The sequence below is a fragment of the Accipiter gentilis genome, chromosome 14 (assembly GCF_929443795.1).
Source record: "Accipiter gentilis chromosome 14, bAccGen1.1, whole genome shotgun sequence".
In the NCBI taxonomy this organism is placed as follows: domain Eukaryota; kingdom Metazoa; phylum Chordata; class Aves; order Accipitriformes; family Accipitridae; genus Astur; species Astur gentilis.
In genome coordinates this window covers 3,524,023-3,540,944 of record NC_064893.1, presented here as the reverse complement: position 1 = coordinate 3,540,944, position 16,922 = coordinate 3,524,023, and the positions used below count along the sequence as shown (strand labels likewise).

General features: G+C 39.9%; 1 protein-coding gene across 4 annotated transcripts in view; it reads right to left on the bottom strand.

The window, feature by feature from the left end:
- The window catches only part of POU6F2 (POU class 6 homeobox 2), a 318,413-nt gene that overhangs the window by 257,423 nt on the left and 44,068 nt on the right, over positions 1 to 16,922 (bottom strand). The window contains exon 1 of one of the 4 annotated variants that reach the window (XM_049816962.1): positions 73 to 130. The exons of the other annotated variants lie outside the window; for them this stretch is intronic. The gene's annotated coding sequence lies outside the window, so the exon portion shown is untranslated. Of the gene's footprint in view, positions 1 to 72; positions 131 to 16,922 lie in introns of those variants that run through there. 4 annotated transcript variants of the gene reach the window in all.

The window sequence follows — 16,922 nt, the reverse complement described above, 5'->3', positions numbered from 1 at the left end:
ACACATTTTTCTTTTGAAAATAAAAAACACAGAAACCATTTTTTAAAAGATAAAATTAGGGAATATACTTACACATACAGTTTGCAATTATTCTTATGTTTGCGACATTATATCCCCCATAAAACGTTACACACACACACACATATATATATAAATTTTTTCTTGATGATTTGGATCTGTTTTATCTTCTGCTCATTGAGGACACTTGGGGGTCAGGCATTATTTCCAAGCACACTCTATTATTCCGTTTGCAAACTAATAGGCACAATATCATGACAGCACAGAAACCAGAGGGAAAAAAAAACCTAAAAAGGAAAAGAACAAGTGACCTCGTTGCGCTCTCTGGCAGCTATTTATTGCAAAGTTCATGCCTAAATGGTTCTTATGCAGAGAACAGGTGACCAGCGAGCAAGTAGGTTGGTTAGCATGTTCCCTCTGTCCCATCCTCACATTGGTCGATGTTTGCCTATGGGTTTTTTAATGTATTCATGTCTGAAAAGTGAATTTGATATGACACATGATAATCTATGAAAATGTTAATCAATACAAATAGTTTAAGCTGTCATCAAATGCACTTCTTTAGTCAATACTCATATCGCTGAAAACAATGTCACTGTCACCAGGGCTTAATTTGCACAGCACTTAAATATTGGACTCTGTGCATCAATGCACTCCTCTTCAAATACTGTAGGTAAACACATTTTCTCCCTATTTAAGGCTGAAGCACTCAGCACACATTTAGCTGAGCCGAATCCTCCCTTTTGAATACCTTGATAGGTCCACTGGAGGGCAAAATTAATACTTAATTGAATCTCACAGTCATCAAAATAATCAATACTTTTTTATTATTTATTCTTTACAGTCTGTTGACTGTTTCAAACCTCTGAGGGAATGGTGGAAAGGATTCATGGCTTTGAAACACTGTCATTTAACAAGGTAATTTTCAGTGGGGCATTAGGGGTTGTGAAACATACAATAAAACAAAAATGGTGGCTTATAATAGGAAGAAAGAAAAGAATTATATTTCTGCCATCTAACAAAACAGGATAAATAAAAAAGCAAGTGCGAGAGTGAGAAAGGAGGGGGTAGAGAGAGAGAAAGACTGGCTTTTGAAGGGTTTTATCATATCAAGAGCAGAGCTGAGCTTTCATAATGCTGACATTTCTCATCCTGACAATCCTAAACAAGTGGAAAGGATGAGATCGCAGATATCATCTTTCATCACATTCCCCAGCTTAAGAACCAACATGACAGCTTCTCTCCCCTTTACACTGTTAATTACTAAATAAAATACTGCTCTCTGTCAGCATTAGATTATTGCAGATAGCAACCACAAACATTACTCCATTGTTTTGTTTTGCCCCCTTTTTTTTTTGTTAAACTAGTGATACCTACCTTGAACTCTATAGAAAATAAATTAGGCTTGTGTCTACATATTGTAAATATATGAAACATAATCAATTTAATCAATGTGGTCAATCCATGTTATTGTCAGGCTAAATTGCTGGTGATTTATTAACATTTCATTTACTGTATTTATTAGCCAGCAACAATCTGAACATTTCTCAGATGTTTCTCGGGAAGAAACAGAAGTTAACAGATTTCTTTTACAGATGTTGTAAAAAACCACAAAACAAAACAACTCTGACTTGTTTTGCCTCATATTCATGTTGCATTATGGACAGTCATTTACTGAGGCAAAAATTTTGTTTGCTTTCATACACTAAATAATGTATTTTAGCAGATTTTGCAGCTAAAGGTCACTGTGAACACAAACAGCATTGTTTGAAAGTCTGGGTTGCTGCCCCCAGTTTCAGCTGTTCAAAAGTAACATCAAGAGTGGTTCCATAACTGATGTGAATCAGGACAAAATTTGACCCTTTTCATCAAAGTATTTTGGGGAGGGAACTAATCCTGTCCACAGAGCTACACTGCTAATCTGTGGACTAACAGCAATTTAATGGAGGATGCTGAATCAGTAGGATTCTAGATTAAAGTCTCAGCTGCCAAATTTTTAAGTTGAATATATGAAAAATGGGAGGAAGAATAATATAGGAAATGTGACAGCACTGGGAGAAACCCCAGCCCTTAGATGTCAGTGAATTCCCAGCAACTTCAACAGGGCCAGGATTTCACCTGTTACGTACATCAATAATTTGGCCTCATCTAGAGTACTTTGTTCATTTCTGGTTAGCCCATCTAAGATACATCAGAAAGAGATATGGAGTAAGAATGATAAAGAGATTGAAAGGATTGGGAATGTTTACAGAAAAAAGTGAATACAAATGAGCATGATCAAAATATGCAAAATAATAAATGGCATGGAGAAAACGTAGATCAGGAACTATTCGCCCTACCTCACCTAAGGAGAAAAGAGGCCTCCACTGAAATGGAAAAGTCATAAACCTAATAATAATAAAACTTTTCCAAACAGTAAGCGGTGAAAACCTGTGGAACTCCTTGCTACAAGATATCACTGAGACCTGCACCACAATAGGCATCAACATGGTCACTTGCACTGCTGGGCAGACTCCTAGCAGTGAACTTAGAACAGCTTTGCAAACACAGAGCCAAGGACTATAAAAACTGAAATAACAAACTGCTGCCCCCGCCCCTCAGATGGTACCAGAACCTGTAGTTAACCCCCAGGGTAGCTTTTTCTGTCAGGTGGAGAATGAATGACAACTTTCTCTATAAGCAGATGGATTAGGTACTGTCTGAAATTCTAGTCTACATGAAGACTAAATAAATCACTTAAATGATGGGTTGAGGGAAGGTTTGCTTCCTTCAAAAACATACTTTTAAAAAATGGGCATTTTTTAACTTCAGATTGTCTCCAGGCCTTCAGTTGCTTTCTGTACTTAAGAAAGTGTCTCTTCTGCAGTGGATTATGCAGGATTAAAACTATTATTTTTTACAAAAAGCGTAATAAACTCTAATTCCAGTGCACAGCAGGTGGCCTAGTCTGCAAAATCGCTTGGGGATCAGAGGGGTTAGTCCTGTATTTCCCAATGGCTTTCATACAAAAAACTCTAGAGCAGTTGCTATACCAGCTGCAGGCCCAGCAGCCTTCTCCTGATCCTCTGCCTACCTACAAAGCCCAGCCCAGAGAGGACCAACCCATGGCATTGGAGAGGACACGTTGAGGCAAGGAGTTCCGTGCACATCTTTGGCAGATAGTCCCATCAGGATCTGTTCTCCTCCCTGCCCTGGATGTCTGTGGGGTTGACGCTCAGCATTTGCTTTTTGGAAGGTGGTAAAGGTCAGGTTACACTTTGCAGTGTAACACAGAATCTTCCATTGACTGACAACAACACAAAAGTTTTAGCTTTTCATACACAAAATTGAAAAGTCTAAGAATGCATAAAAACCAGCAAGATGAACTTTGTAAAAAGGGTTTATATGCTTTAAGAGGCAAGGGTACATAAAAGGGATATAATACTTCAGAATTTCAGATGGCATAACCACAAGAGCAAAGTTCTTGTTATGTGAGAACTAAGGAATTACAATCCCCTTACTCAAAATATACCTGTATATACCACACATGTAGTGACAACTTTTACACACATCTCTTGCAGATACTCATATAACTTGTCATCTATTTCTTGTCCAGCTAGAACTAGTACTTCCAGACTTGCCTGTTTTCTATGAGATTTCACTGACAGTTTTATGCAGTGAGCGGTCCTCCCTGCTGCGTGTCTCCCTTAAGGGTGGCTTATACCTCCTGTAATTCAGCTGCAATACCTGCTACACCTCTGTTCAGCTCTACCACCCTCCCAACGACTTAAACAAGCTGTTGGGCTTAATTCCACAGTAAAAATAATGTGCAAATGCAAATTACAGTTCTAGTTACACACCCTCCTTCAAAAGCCAAAACCTTTACCTGCTTATTTGCAGCACCATACAAAATACAAGAGAACATTTATCACTGTGTTAAAAGCTTTGCCTCTACACTTAAAGGGTAAAGGTACAGTTTCTAAGCAAAACTATTTAGTAATCAAAGACAGCTTTTAAAGGAAACTATATGGTTTTTGTGTGAAATATGCCTTAGGCAGAAGTCTAAAAATGGGAGAACAAGCTACTTTTATCCTTAATGTAGGACTTGGGTGATGATAGGGCTTTATAAAGGCTTCATGCACTGGTTTATCCACTGGTCTAAATTTTTCACTTAGTGCATCATAAACCTTTGTTTTGCTTTTTATGTTGCCCTTAGGTTGAAATTACTTTGCACAGACTTTATACCTCTGGCTTAGGACTACTTGAAATTAATTTTCTGATTTTTTCCAAAACATGAAGTAAATCCTGCCCCCCTCTAGGATTCTGGCCTTGCACAGACTACTGTTTGGGACATACACAGTTCATATGTTAGAGCAAACACTCCTATTTACACTATCAATAAACATAAAATTTATATGGTTCATACATTATTCTAATGACTACACCAAAAAAGTATTCACATTGCAGCTTTTTAAAATTTTTAATCAAGACAGAGCACCATCATAAGCTTGGATAAAGCTATTCTAAGATGTAACTTAGCTTATAGTTTTTGAGTGAGGAATACATTAGAAAGACTCTTTGGGGGGAAAGGATTTGTGGGTGTTGGTCTCTTCTGTCAGGTGGCTGGAGATAGGACAAGAGGAAACAGCCTCAAGTTGAGGCAAGGGAAATTTAGATTAGATCTTAGGAAAAATTTTTTTACTGAGAGGGTTATCAAACATTGGAATAGGCTGCCCAGGGAAGCGGTTGAGTCACCATCCCTGGAGGAATTCAAAAAGCGAGTGGACGGGGTACTTCAAGACATGGTTTCGTGGGCATGGTTGATGGTTGGACTCGATCTTGAAAGTCTTTTCCAAGCTAAATGATTCTATGATTGGATTATTTTGTGTCAAGTACCAGTGAAATTTAGGATTAAGTTCCTCTTAGGAACTACTCCTTCTTCCTTCATCTTATTGCTTTTAGAGATATGCAAATTTTTTTCCATAAAAAGTTATTTCTCATAGACAACCTTCTTTGGATTCTTTCTTCTTTAAACATTGTTTTATCTGCTGTCACTAATGTGCTAATATTTCCATCCCAATCTATCCATAGTCTGGTTTATGCAAGCTACTTTGAAACAACCTTTTGTTCCCTGCTAGCCTCTGACCATTGCTACCTGCTGGCTGTCACTTCCCCAGAAAAAGTTAGAGAAAAATCTTCTCATTTTCTTCACAGCCACCTGTACCACCATCCTTAGATGGATGTTTCTAAAAGCAAAACAAACAAGACTGCTGATATATGATCACTGATCTCCCTTCACTACTTTGATCTTGTACTTCTATTTACTGCATTAGATATTTACCTATATTACTCATATTTAGCTTACTAAAATCTTCAGTCTTGCCTCTCCTTCCTCTTACAGCAACAAGCTGGTATATCCCCAGCATTTCTCCCTCAATATAAATATTATCACCGAGATGGGTTGACCCTGGCTGAACACCAGGTGCCCACCAAAGCCATTCTATCACTCCCCCATCCTCAGCTGGACAGGGGAGAGAAAAATATAACAAAAAGCTTGCGGGTCAAGATAAGGACAGGAGAGATCATTCACTAATTACCGTCACGGGCAAAACAGACTCAATTTGGGAAAGTTAATTCAATTTATTACAAATCAACCAGAGCAAGGTAATGAGAAATAAAACGAAATCTCAAAACGCCTTCCCACCCAACCCTCCCTTCTTCCCAGGCACAACTTCACTCCCGGATTTCACCACCAAGCCCCCCCAGTGGCACAGGGGGACAGGGATGGGGTTTATGGTCATCACATGTTATTTTCTGCCACTTCACCTCCTCAGGGTGAGGGCTCATCACACTCTTCCCCTGCTCCAGCGTGGGGTCCCACCCGCGGGAGACAGTCCTCCATGAACTCCTCCAACATGGGCCATTCCCACGGGCTGCAGTTCTTCATGAACTGCTCCAGCATGGGTCCATTCCGCGGTGTGCAGTCCTTCAGGAGCACACTGCTCCAGCGTGGGTCCCTCTGCCAGGAAACCTGCTCTGTGGGCTCCTCCTCTCTCCACAGATCCGCACGTCCTGCCAGGAATCTGCTCCAGCGCAGGGTTCCCACGGGGTCACAGCCTCCTTCGGGAACCCACCTGCTCCAGCGTGGGGTCCTCCACGGGCTGCAGGTGGATATCTGCTCCACCGTGGACCTCCCTGGGCTGCAGCGGCACAGCCTTCCTCACCAGGGTCTTCACCACGGGCTGCAGGGGAATCTCTGCTCTGGCACCTGGAGCATCTCTTCCCCCTCCTTCTTCACTGACCTGGGTGTCCGCAGGCTTGTTTCTCTTACCTGTTGTCACTCCTCTCTCCGGCGGCTGTTTCTCCTTGTCCCAACTTTTTTTTCCTTCTTAAAAATGTTATCACAGAGGCGTTACCACTATCACTGATTGGCTCGGCCTTGGCTGGCGGCGGGTCCGTCTTAGAGCCGGCTGGTATGGGCTCGCTCTCTCCCTCGAACACAGGGGAAGCTTCCAGCAGCTTCTTACAGAAGCCACCCCTGTAACCCACCCACCCCCCCCCCCCGCTACCAAAACCTTGCCACACAAAACCAATACAGTCTCCATTTTTCTTCAGCTAGAATGGTATTCCTCTCCCTTTTCTCTATATTAGCGGGTCTTTGGACATTGTATTTTTCTCCAGTGATACTCATCTTCACATCTAATGTCCAGGTTGCAGTTTAAAAGGAGCATTTTCTAGGTAAAAATAACATAGCTAACTAACCACTGCCTAATTATACTTATGTTAGTAATAGTACTGAACTTTAATTTACAATTTAATTTGGAAAGTTAGAGAGATTATCACTGCCCATGGTGCTTTCTTTCATGGAAAGATTCCTCTCAGGTTAGGCAGTAATGCTAGAATGGTCTCCATTTATTTACTTAAGTTTAAGTCCTCTGGAAATTTAAATGGTTAGTACTGGCTGGTACTAACATAGCTTCTGACAGAAAAAGGGTTTTTCAAGAAACTCATGGAGGTTTTTAATTATAGCTTTAGGAATCTTAAAGTTGAATGGAAGTTTTTTTAAAAAAACTTTTATGTGGCCATGTGTTTTGAATTGCTGTGTCTCGAGACTGAGATACTGCAACGTGTTTTCAAACCATAACCCCCCCCCCCCCAAACCATATTTTTCACTCCTACTGAACGATTTTCCCTAATGAAAATGTTTCACATATTTCTTACACCTATTGAGAGCAAGCTGAAAGGTTCACAAGAGAAGCCCTAGTCAATTTGCTAGTCAGGTTGCTCTGCAGCATGCTGACTAGAGACTGCAGGATAGGAATATGCACACAACAGCTGCACAGCAGTAAATGACTAGGTCATCATTTATTTTATAATCAGCTTGGGTTTATTGCTCTAGATGAACCCCAGCAGTCATGCTGCATGCTTCAAACAGGAAAGAAAGGCAAAGGATGTTGGTTTCACCACAGAAAAAGTGAGGAACAACTATATCTTTGCAGGAGACTGCTGCATCTTTGGTCCAGAAAAGCCTTTTCTGGAACTGGCTGGGAAAGAAAGACTCACATCTAGGAATCCAGACTTTGTGTTTTTCCTGACCCACATGACATCTAGGAATCACGAATGTCAGGGTACACACAGCATAGAAGCTTTCCTCTAAACATTGCTTTCAGCTCTTGGAGTTGACCTTAATGCTTCTGATCCAATTAATAATTTGATTTAAGAAGCATTCTGCTCTTCTTGTTGCAAACCATTTCATCTTCAGAGTTTTCTACCACATACAGCTTGAAGCTATATAAAACTTTCCTCTATTAACTAGGATAACAAGAATTGTAATTTTGGCCTTGGCCTGATCATAATGATTCCCTATCTAAACGACATTCTGGCTTACTGGAAAGGAGCTTGTTCATCCATGGACACGTAGCAGAAGTTTGTGTGCCTAAAAACATTGAGAGCCAGAAAAGCTACTGTTCTGGGAAGCTACCATACTCCTTAAAACACATGATAGATAATAGTGCACAGCCACCAGAAGTAACAAGTCTTGAGAGTGGAGAGAAAAAGAGCCTTCTAGTTAAAGATTCTTGCAGCCACACAAAAGTCAATCCCATTTTTGAGAAACCAGAAGATCAGGCCCTACAGATCATGACAAGACAAAGGCAGAACAGGCAGAAACATTTTTGACTGGGGCCAGCATGGTGGAATAAGCCTTCAAGAGACTTACCCACTCATTTAATAGAATCATTTAGGTTGGAAAAGACCTTTAAGATCATCAAATCAAGACAGTTCCTACTCTTCTGCCATCTCTTCTCCCAAAAGGAGATGACGTAGGAAAGCAATTAAATCTGAAATTAGAAGATGGTTCCTATCAGGAGTAAGACTTTGACACATTTTCTTCATAGGAGTAGTGCATGATTCCCACTGCTCTGTAAGTTTTATTCTGCAGGGAGCCATATTAAACATAAGAAACCATCCAGAAAATAAGCCTGTAAGAATAACAAGGATTTTCTAAAACTTGTATACTGTGAAGCCAACTTACAAGCAGACTTGAAAAGATTTCCATTATGAAGAGGAAGACATTGTTTTCCATAAAAAAAAGAAACCCAAAACATTTCTATAAAGGTATTCATCACTCTTAGGGAAAAAAATACCATTCTACCCTAATGTAATAAATGCATATTGTAGCTGTCTAAAGGATCTTTGCTATCAAAACAAAACCTTGTCATTCACCCTGAAAATTATTTTACATTGGGTTGTTTCAGTCTCCACAATGACCACCTAAAGGAGACACGATCCTGTTTACTAAATCATTGCACTGTCTTCACAAGTGCTCTTTCATAAGCCTTCCAGTTCAATAACTTGCCCCCTTTTTTTTTTTAATATTTGCTCAATTTCAATTTTGAAGGGGCCTTAAGCACAAATCGTCTCTTTTCAGACAATCTTGCTACATATGTTAAAAGATCCTTTTAAAACCTACAGCATTCCCTTATCAACATAATCCTTCTGCTCTCCATGAGGAAGAACAGGCCATAAATGGCCTCTTTGGAACTAAGAAATGCATTAAGATACTCCATGGAATACTCTCAGTTAGTCTTTCCTATGTGAAAGATTGCTATTCAGCATTTCAACCACAAAGCATTCAAATTATATTAATTTGGCCTAATCAGAATTTAAATATGGTATTACATACAGTTTTTCTATATTTTCGTTTGTCAGGCTTTGTCTACCTTGCATGCACCAGAAACGACTTTGGGTGAAGAAATGTCAAAGCCAGAATTCAGTTTAAATTGCTTTCTTTTAGAAATCTGCACATCCAGAACCACCCCAAAAATGAACTTAAAATAACTTTTGAATGTTGAACATGTATGAAAGAGAAGCTTGATTAGGCAGCATAGAAGGGACTCACAGCAATTCCAAGAGACTCTTCTTCTCTTAGTTAAAGAAAAACTTGATTTTACATACCATATCAGGATTTGCAAGTTGTAAAACAAAGAAACCAGTAACTTGAATTTTTTAAAAACAGAGCATGGGTTAAACAGTAACCTAGCTCAGCAGTTAATTCAATTACTTGCATTTGGTCTATGAAAACCCAAATTAAGATCTGTCTGTAGCCAGCCACGGACTTGGCCATATTGGGAAAGTCACCTTTTGGTTCGGGATGGGTCTTCCATGGCTCTCACTGGAAATTCCAAAGACACACAAAGTAACACCTTCAAAAGAAAATTTGTTGAAACACGGACATACTAATTTTAGTGCAATGAAGCAACCTTTTATAGTGAAAACTTTTTTCACCGAAGATTTTTAAAGTAGTTCTAATCTAATTCCAGTTTCATCCAACTCTTGGTTTCAATGCCACTTTTAAAACCAGTTACAATCTATAATACAATACACAGTCACAACCTAGACCAGTTTGGAAATTGGGTGTATATTTTTTGTGAACTTTTCAAAATCTTTTATAAATAAGGGTATAATACTTAAAAAACTCACCAGGCAAGTCAGGATTTCACCAGAATATCACAGTCAAAAATTGCTGGAAGTTCTTCATTTCAATATCAAATTGTTCTTTGTCAGCTTGAAGCAAGTGAGGTGGTCTGCCTTGAATTCTTCTTCCTAAACAAGACTGAAGGCTTCCAAAATCTGAATCCAAACTTAGGACAGCTCAGCCTTGATTTTATTATGTGGTTAACAAGGTGGTCAGCTCTTATGGGTGCTCTTCATGTGCTTGCCTTAATACAGCATACTTGAATTCTGGTGACAATTATGGGAAATTACTTCTCTCATGGCATTCCTACTGATACCATAGCTTCTAGGGCTGGACCCTCAGATTTCCTTACCTACTCTGTATGTAGAACAAAATAGCAATAAAGCCCATTGTATTGGGTTTGTGTGGCAGGGTTTTGGTAGCGGGGGAGGGGCTGCAGGGGTGGTTCCTGTGAGAAGCTGCTCAAAGCTTCCCCAGCTCCAAGTCAGACCCACCTCTGGCCAAGGCCAAGCCCATCAGCAACGGTGCTAGCACCTCTGGGATAACATATTTAAGAAGGGGAACCTGCAGTGGGGGAGGAGATTGGAATGTAAGAGAAACCCCTGTGCAGACGGCAAGGTCAGTGAAGAAGGACGGGAGGAGGTGCGCCCGTGGAGGGGAGCGGGGGAGCAGATGCCCACCTGCAGCCCAGGGAGGACCTCATGCCGGAGCAGGGGGATGCCCCCCAAAATGGCCATGACTCCATGGGAGAGCCCACACTGGAGCAGTCTGTGACTGAAGAACTGCAGCCTATGGGAAGGACTCATGGCGAAATTTGTGGAGAACTGTCTCCCATGGGAAGGACCCCATGCTGGAGCAGGGGATGAGTGAGGCGTCCTGCCCTTGAGGAGGAAGGAGCAGCAGAGACAACATGTGATGAACTGACCCAACCCCCATTCCCAATCCTCCTGTGCTGCTGGGGGGGAGGAGGTAGAGAAAACCAGGAGTGGAGTTGAGCCTGGTAAGGAGGGAGGGGTGGAGGGAAAGTGCTTTAAGATTTGGGTTTACTTATGAGTATACTGTTTTGATTTGATTGGTAACAAATTAAATTGATTTTGTATTTTTTTCCCCCAAGTCAAGTCTGGTTTTTGCCCATGACCGTAAGTGCTGAGTGATCCCTCCCTGTCCATGTCTCGACCCACGAGCTTTTTATTATATTTTTCTCCTCCTCATCCCACAGGAGGGGAGGAGTGAATGAGTGGCCGCATGGTGCTTTGTTGCTGGCTGGGCTTAAACAATGACACCCATCTATTGAAGAAACCGAAAGCTTCACCTGAACTGAGCCTCACAAGCTAAAATATTCTTGTCCTTTTGCAGATACTAGAAGATGCACTGCCATAAAACGTGCAGCTCCAGGTTAAGAGCAAGAATCCCACATAGTTTTCCTATGGTTCTCCTATGTTGAGCTCATCTGACAGAAAACCTCCTGTTATAACTGCTAAACATAGTTAATAATGCCACAAATACTGCAGATCAATAATGTTATGCTTTTTATGTTTTCCAAGCCTTTCCCATTGATAAATGGGAGCAATTTTTTTTTTAATCATTACAGAGGATCTTCAGGGTTACTTTTCTTCATACCAGGTCTTCATCAACACCTGGGTACCACATCTTTCTTTTCACATTATAGATCACAACGTATTAATTTCTAATTAAATATATTCCAAATTCAACATGCCTTAAACTATCACACAGCTTCACCCTTCTAATGAAATTTGCATAAGGATGAGGGGTTTAAGGACTTGAAGCCCAAAGCATGCTTCACCTTTTTGTCAATAGCCTTAATCTGCTGGAAGCTGTAGATATACTTACAAACTCACAATGTTTCATTCATTATGCTAGGGTAGGGTATGTCACACACCACACGCAGTAACAGTAGTATGTGTTGGACATATAGGACGATCACTTCAATTCAGAGCAGTGTAACAGCAGCTTTTTTGTTTAATGCCTTACAATAGGAAAACAGCATAAGACTTACTGATCATTTTAGCAGCAATTAACAGTAACTGGATTATCAATAAACAATGAATGAAGCATTTGTCACATCTGCTAATATTTTCCCACATAGACAATTCTATTCTTTATTAGGTACTGTTTGGTTTGGATTTGTGTTTTGGCTTGGGGTTTGGGGGGTTTTGTTTTTGTTTTTAACAAAGTTGCCATGCAATGATTTGCCATTGGGTCCCTATTGTTTCTTAAAGAAACTCCTTCTAAACAAACAATATTTTAAGGCAGAAAACCTGATCAGAGACTAAAACAAAACATGCAGCTACAGCAACACTTTCTTGTTTGCACCTGTTATTTGAAAACTGGCCAAAATCACTGGGCTGCTCAGTTTCACCCTTGAAGAGTAACTATCACTGTGCTCCTTAGAGAGCAGTCACAAGTGTCTTTGATTCCCTTCAATTCAAGAGCAGAAAAATCTTTCCAAAGATCTTGCTATTGTTTATCACATACATATATAATGTAATGTGCATATACATATAATGTGTGTGTATATTACCCACATTAAAAAGTTTTTAGCAGTCCTGATTCTTTTCCCAAAGAAGCTGTTTGGATTGCTGCCATCTACTTCAACCAGGACAAACACATACTCAATTCCCTGCATGAAAAATCACTGAGATCTATGCAAGGGCCCTGATCTTCTTGTCTACTGATATCAATAACAAAACTTCAATAGATAACCCTAAATGTAGTTTAGTTGTTTCAAAAAAGTGTAGGTCAACATTTACCATCTCATAACATAATTGGCATCAAATTGTTTGTCAACCTGCTACAAATTTAGTGTTATGTTTAAAAAACAATTAATGTAGTTTTTGAACATGAGTTTCTTTCAAATGATTAATATAATTCAGACATGGCATAATTTGCAGATTTTTTTTGCAATATGTAGAATTACAAAAGGTATGCACAACACATGCACAAGTATGCATACCATTACAAAAATCTGTGTTTAGAAACACTAGCATACCAAAAACGAATATAAAAATAGCCACTAATAACTTCAGAGTGATAAAAAATTTACAAAAATAAAGCAATAAAATGCAGAATATAAGAGTTTTGATCACAGCCTCACATTATTTGTTCATTATAAATTATTTTCATGCATCTTTCTAAATGGAAGTTCATTTTGTGTGTTTGGCATATATATATTAAAAAAGCATCTTTACTTTTAAGAAAAAGCTAATTCCTACGTCCATATTTATCATTAGTTTTCTGAACATAGAAGCTACGTGTATTTAGTTTGTATATGCCCAGGCAAAGATCTACTTGGGTTTCCTCCATCAAGCTTGAGTATACCAGTACAGCTGTGAGAGCACACCAGTATTCAAGCCATCTTCACCCTTGCAATTAGTCCTCTTTTAATGAAAAATAGCCATTTCTTTGTGGGAGAGGAAGTTTGCCACGAGGTGGCTAGAATAGGAGGTCTGGCGCCTCGGAGGCTCAGTTTTGCCACTGAACCTCTGTGAATTGCTGGCCAAGTCACCTAAACTCTATAGCCTGTTTAACCAATTTGCAAAAGAGAGAGCAGGGCAAAGGTGTCTATTGTGACTTCCAAGCATTCCTGCGCAAAGTAATCTACCCTATCCCCACAGACCCTCTACTGAACTCCTTCTTGATCTGATGCTTTTCTAGAGTTTAATATCTAACTTAAGGTTTCATAAAAACCTATTTTCCTCAAACAATACTTAACAAATTTTAGTGATGCATACTGCTAGGACACTTTCCACCGTATTTAAGTGGCCCATTCTTAATTTTATCCCATTACTTCCATTTATTCCTTTTGTTAACCTACTCCTTTGACCATTTGCCTGCTTCCGATATCCACAGATACCCATTCATGTGTTGAGCAAATAATCAAGGTATGCATACTTAACCAATTTAATCCTTACATCAACAGAAATCCACCTCTCCCATTTCTTAACCTGATGGCACTTCTGATCCATTTCACTGCTCTTAAAAAAAAAAAAAAAAAAAAAAACAGAGTAGGATGGATCAAGCAGCATAAAAAGAACACAGAGCTGCTGCAGGTCTTGGTTTTGCCTGGGAAACCCAACACTGCAGCAACTTCAAAATGTCTTCTAGGAGCAAAAGATGCTTTTTCGTTGCTCTCTTGCTACTCACTGGCACAATGTGTGCCCTCCATCCTCCCAGCCTGAAGATCTCAAGAATTAGGAAAGCAGATGTTCATTACAGAGAATGAAGACAGGAAAGTAAAGCCCTGTAAAACAGGAGTGGAGCAGAGTTCACCTCTGCTGCTATCGGGCCCCATCTTTGTTCCTTTTCCTCTGTAGTTGGAGCTAGCACTGCTCTTTCCTCAGTAAAATTCCCTTTCCAAGCAGTTATTAATGTGACATTCAAAACAACTCTCCTTAAAATCTGAGTAGGTGGTTCTTAGTCCTTAACTTACTGAGATTTTCTTCCAGCACATTTGTTCCTGGTTTAAGTTGTTAGAGCAGTTGCTCTCTCCTGAAGATTTGCACTGTTGTGGTGAGTTGACACTGGCCAGCAGTCAAGCACCCATGCAGCTGCTCGCTCGCTCCCCTCTCCCACAGGATGGGGAGAAAACAGGAGGAAGGAGAGAAGACTTGTGGATCAATATAATGACAGTTTGCTAGGAGAAGCATAAGATGCATACGCAAGCAAAACAAAATAAGGAATTTTTTCCACTACTTCACATTGGCAGGCAGATGTCCAGCCAATTCCAGGGCAGCAGGGCAGGGCCTCAGCATGCGTAACAGCTACATGGGAAGACAAACACCATAACCACAAACATCCCTGTTTCTTCCTTTCCCCCAGCTTTTAGTGCTGAACACTACACCATACGGTATTGAATATCCCTTTGGTCAGTTGGGGTCAGCTGTCCCAGCTGCATCCTCTCCCAACTCCTTACCCACCTCTAGCACAGACACAGTGCAAGCACTGCTCCGTGATAGCCATAACACTGGTGCATTATCAGAACGGTTTTCATCACAAATCTGACACACGGCACCATACAGGCTGCTGTAAAGGAAGTTAACTCCAGCCAGCCAGGCCCAATACAACAATTCAGATCTACAATTTAGGAGAATGAGTGGAGCACCCGTATTCCTTGAGCTCCCCTTTCGCACAGCCAGGTAGCTCTGTTCAGCTCTCAGGCCTGACAGTCCCAGCTCATGTCCTTCCTCTGGACCCAAACACAGGCTCCTTTCTATCACCTGACTCCAGCCTAACAGACTAGCCTGAAGAATGCTGAACAGAAATCTTGGCATAATGAAAGGATAAGCAAAGAGACTTAGGCAAACTTCAAATAAGTAAAATTGGCTACATACATTTGGGGTGAGTAAAACCAGTGACTTAAACCACCCCCTTTTTTGCTTGTTTGCATTTAGACCAAATTCTTATTCAAAGATTTAAATCAACTTTCTCATTTACTTTTAGCCACATTTACTTCATCTATTTATTTCCTGGGTTATTTAAGTACTTCTCAGCACCATAGTATCTGAATGCTTAATGGCATCCTTTGATCTCTGTGTTTCCACACAGGCTGGAGTTTCCTCAGAATGCATATGGATATTAAAATGTTGTCTTTGGCCATAAAATCAAGTTGGTGGGCAATTACTTCAATGTGACACCTTATATAAGCTTACCATCGTGCTTTCACTTTAAACATTGTAAGTCAATGAAATTATATTGTAGCCATTGACAACACATACAATTTTGCCTGTTTGATATCCCATTACTGCAATAGCAGCCACAATGGTTTTGGAAAAAGCTCTTTTTCCATAAGAACGTGATACCATTTTTGTGCTCAGAAGTAGGGCATATTCATAGGGAGCACAATAACACCACTTAAGTAACTATCACAGAGTATTTGCTTGTTTCCAAGAGAATGTAAAGTAATGCATCCACATGCCTATATATAGAATTATTAGTAAAAGATGACCTAACAGCTCCTACACAGAATCAAATCACTCGCACAAACAATTATTTCACCTTTGCAGTCAAAACAGCAAAAACATTAAATATTCTCAGACTAGATACTTAGCTAGGACATGAGACCAGTTGCGTTGCACCAGGATACGCACCCAGATCTTTCCTATGAAATATACAAAACTCTAGTGGAAAAGAGGAATTGTAACCTCTACATAAGTAATACTATTTGTACAGTTCTACTAGCAGTTCCCAAACTTCCCTCTTCTGTTTGTCATCTTCAAATCCTAACATACACAACCAAATTTCTGTTAGGCTTAAAACTACCTCTTCATGTGAGAAGACTAGAAACTCACAAGCCTTGAAGTCTGAAGGAAATATACTTCAAGATGGAGAAAAAAAAAAAAAAAAGGGAAAAAAACAATAATGCCAGTTTTAGAGGACTATGAGGATTAAGCACAGAATATCACTTTCATTATATTCTAAGGCCAAGTGTTGTATGGAACAGAAGTTAATAAAATAAGGAGAAAATCTAAATCCACAATGATCAAAAAAAGCTGGACTGCTTTTCTGTTTTCTAGGATCATATATTAAATGCGAAGAAAAATTGAATTCTGTTCCATATATCAGATAAAGAAAAGCTACTGAGGGGCTATGCTATAGCCCACTTCGATTAATCAGCAACTCACCAGGGATTGGGGTGCATTAACATGAATTGCATGCTTAAGTAGCAACTCCCTCGACTTTATCACATCAAAATCTGCCTTAGCTAGTAGTTTAAAGCCATTACTATCTTGGAAGTCTCACACGGCCACATGCACAATCCTTTACTCAGAGAACTGTTCTCAACTTTACATCACTCCCCAACCTGATTCCAGCAGAGCAATGGAGAACAAGTAGTTACAGGAGGAGGAGAGATGATCTAACAGTACAAACAGTTGATCAAATACTGGGATTGTTTTCTGAAGACGACTTCTAGCTGCAGACTTCCACTATT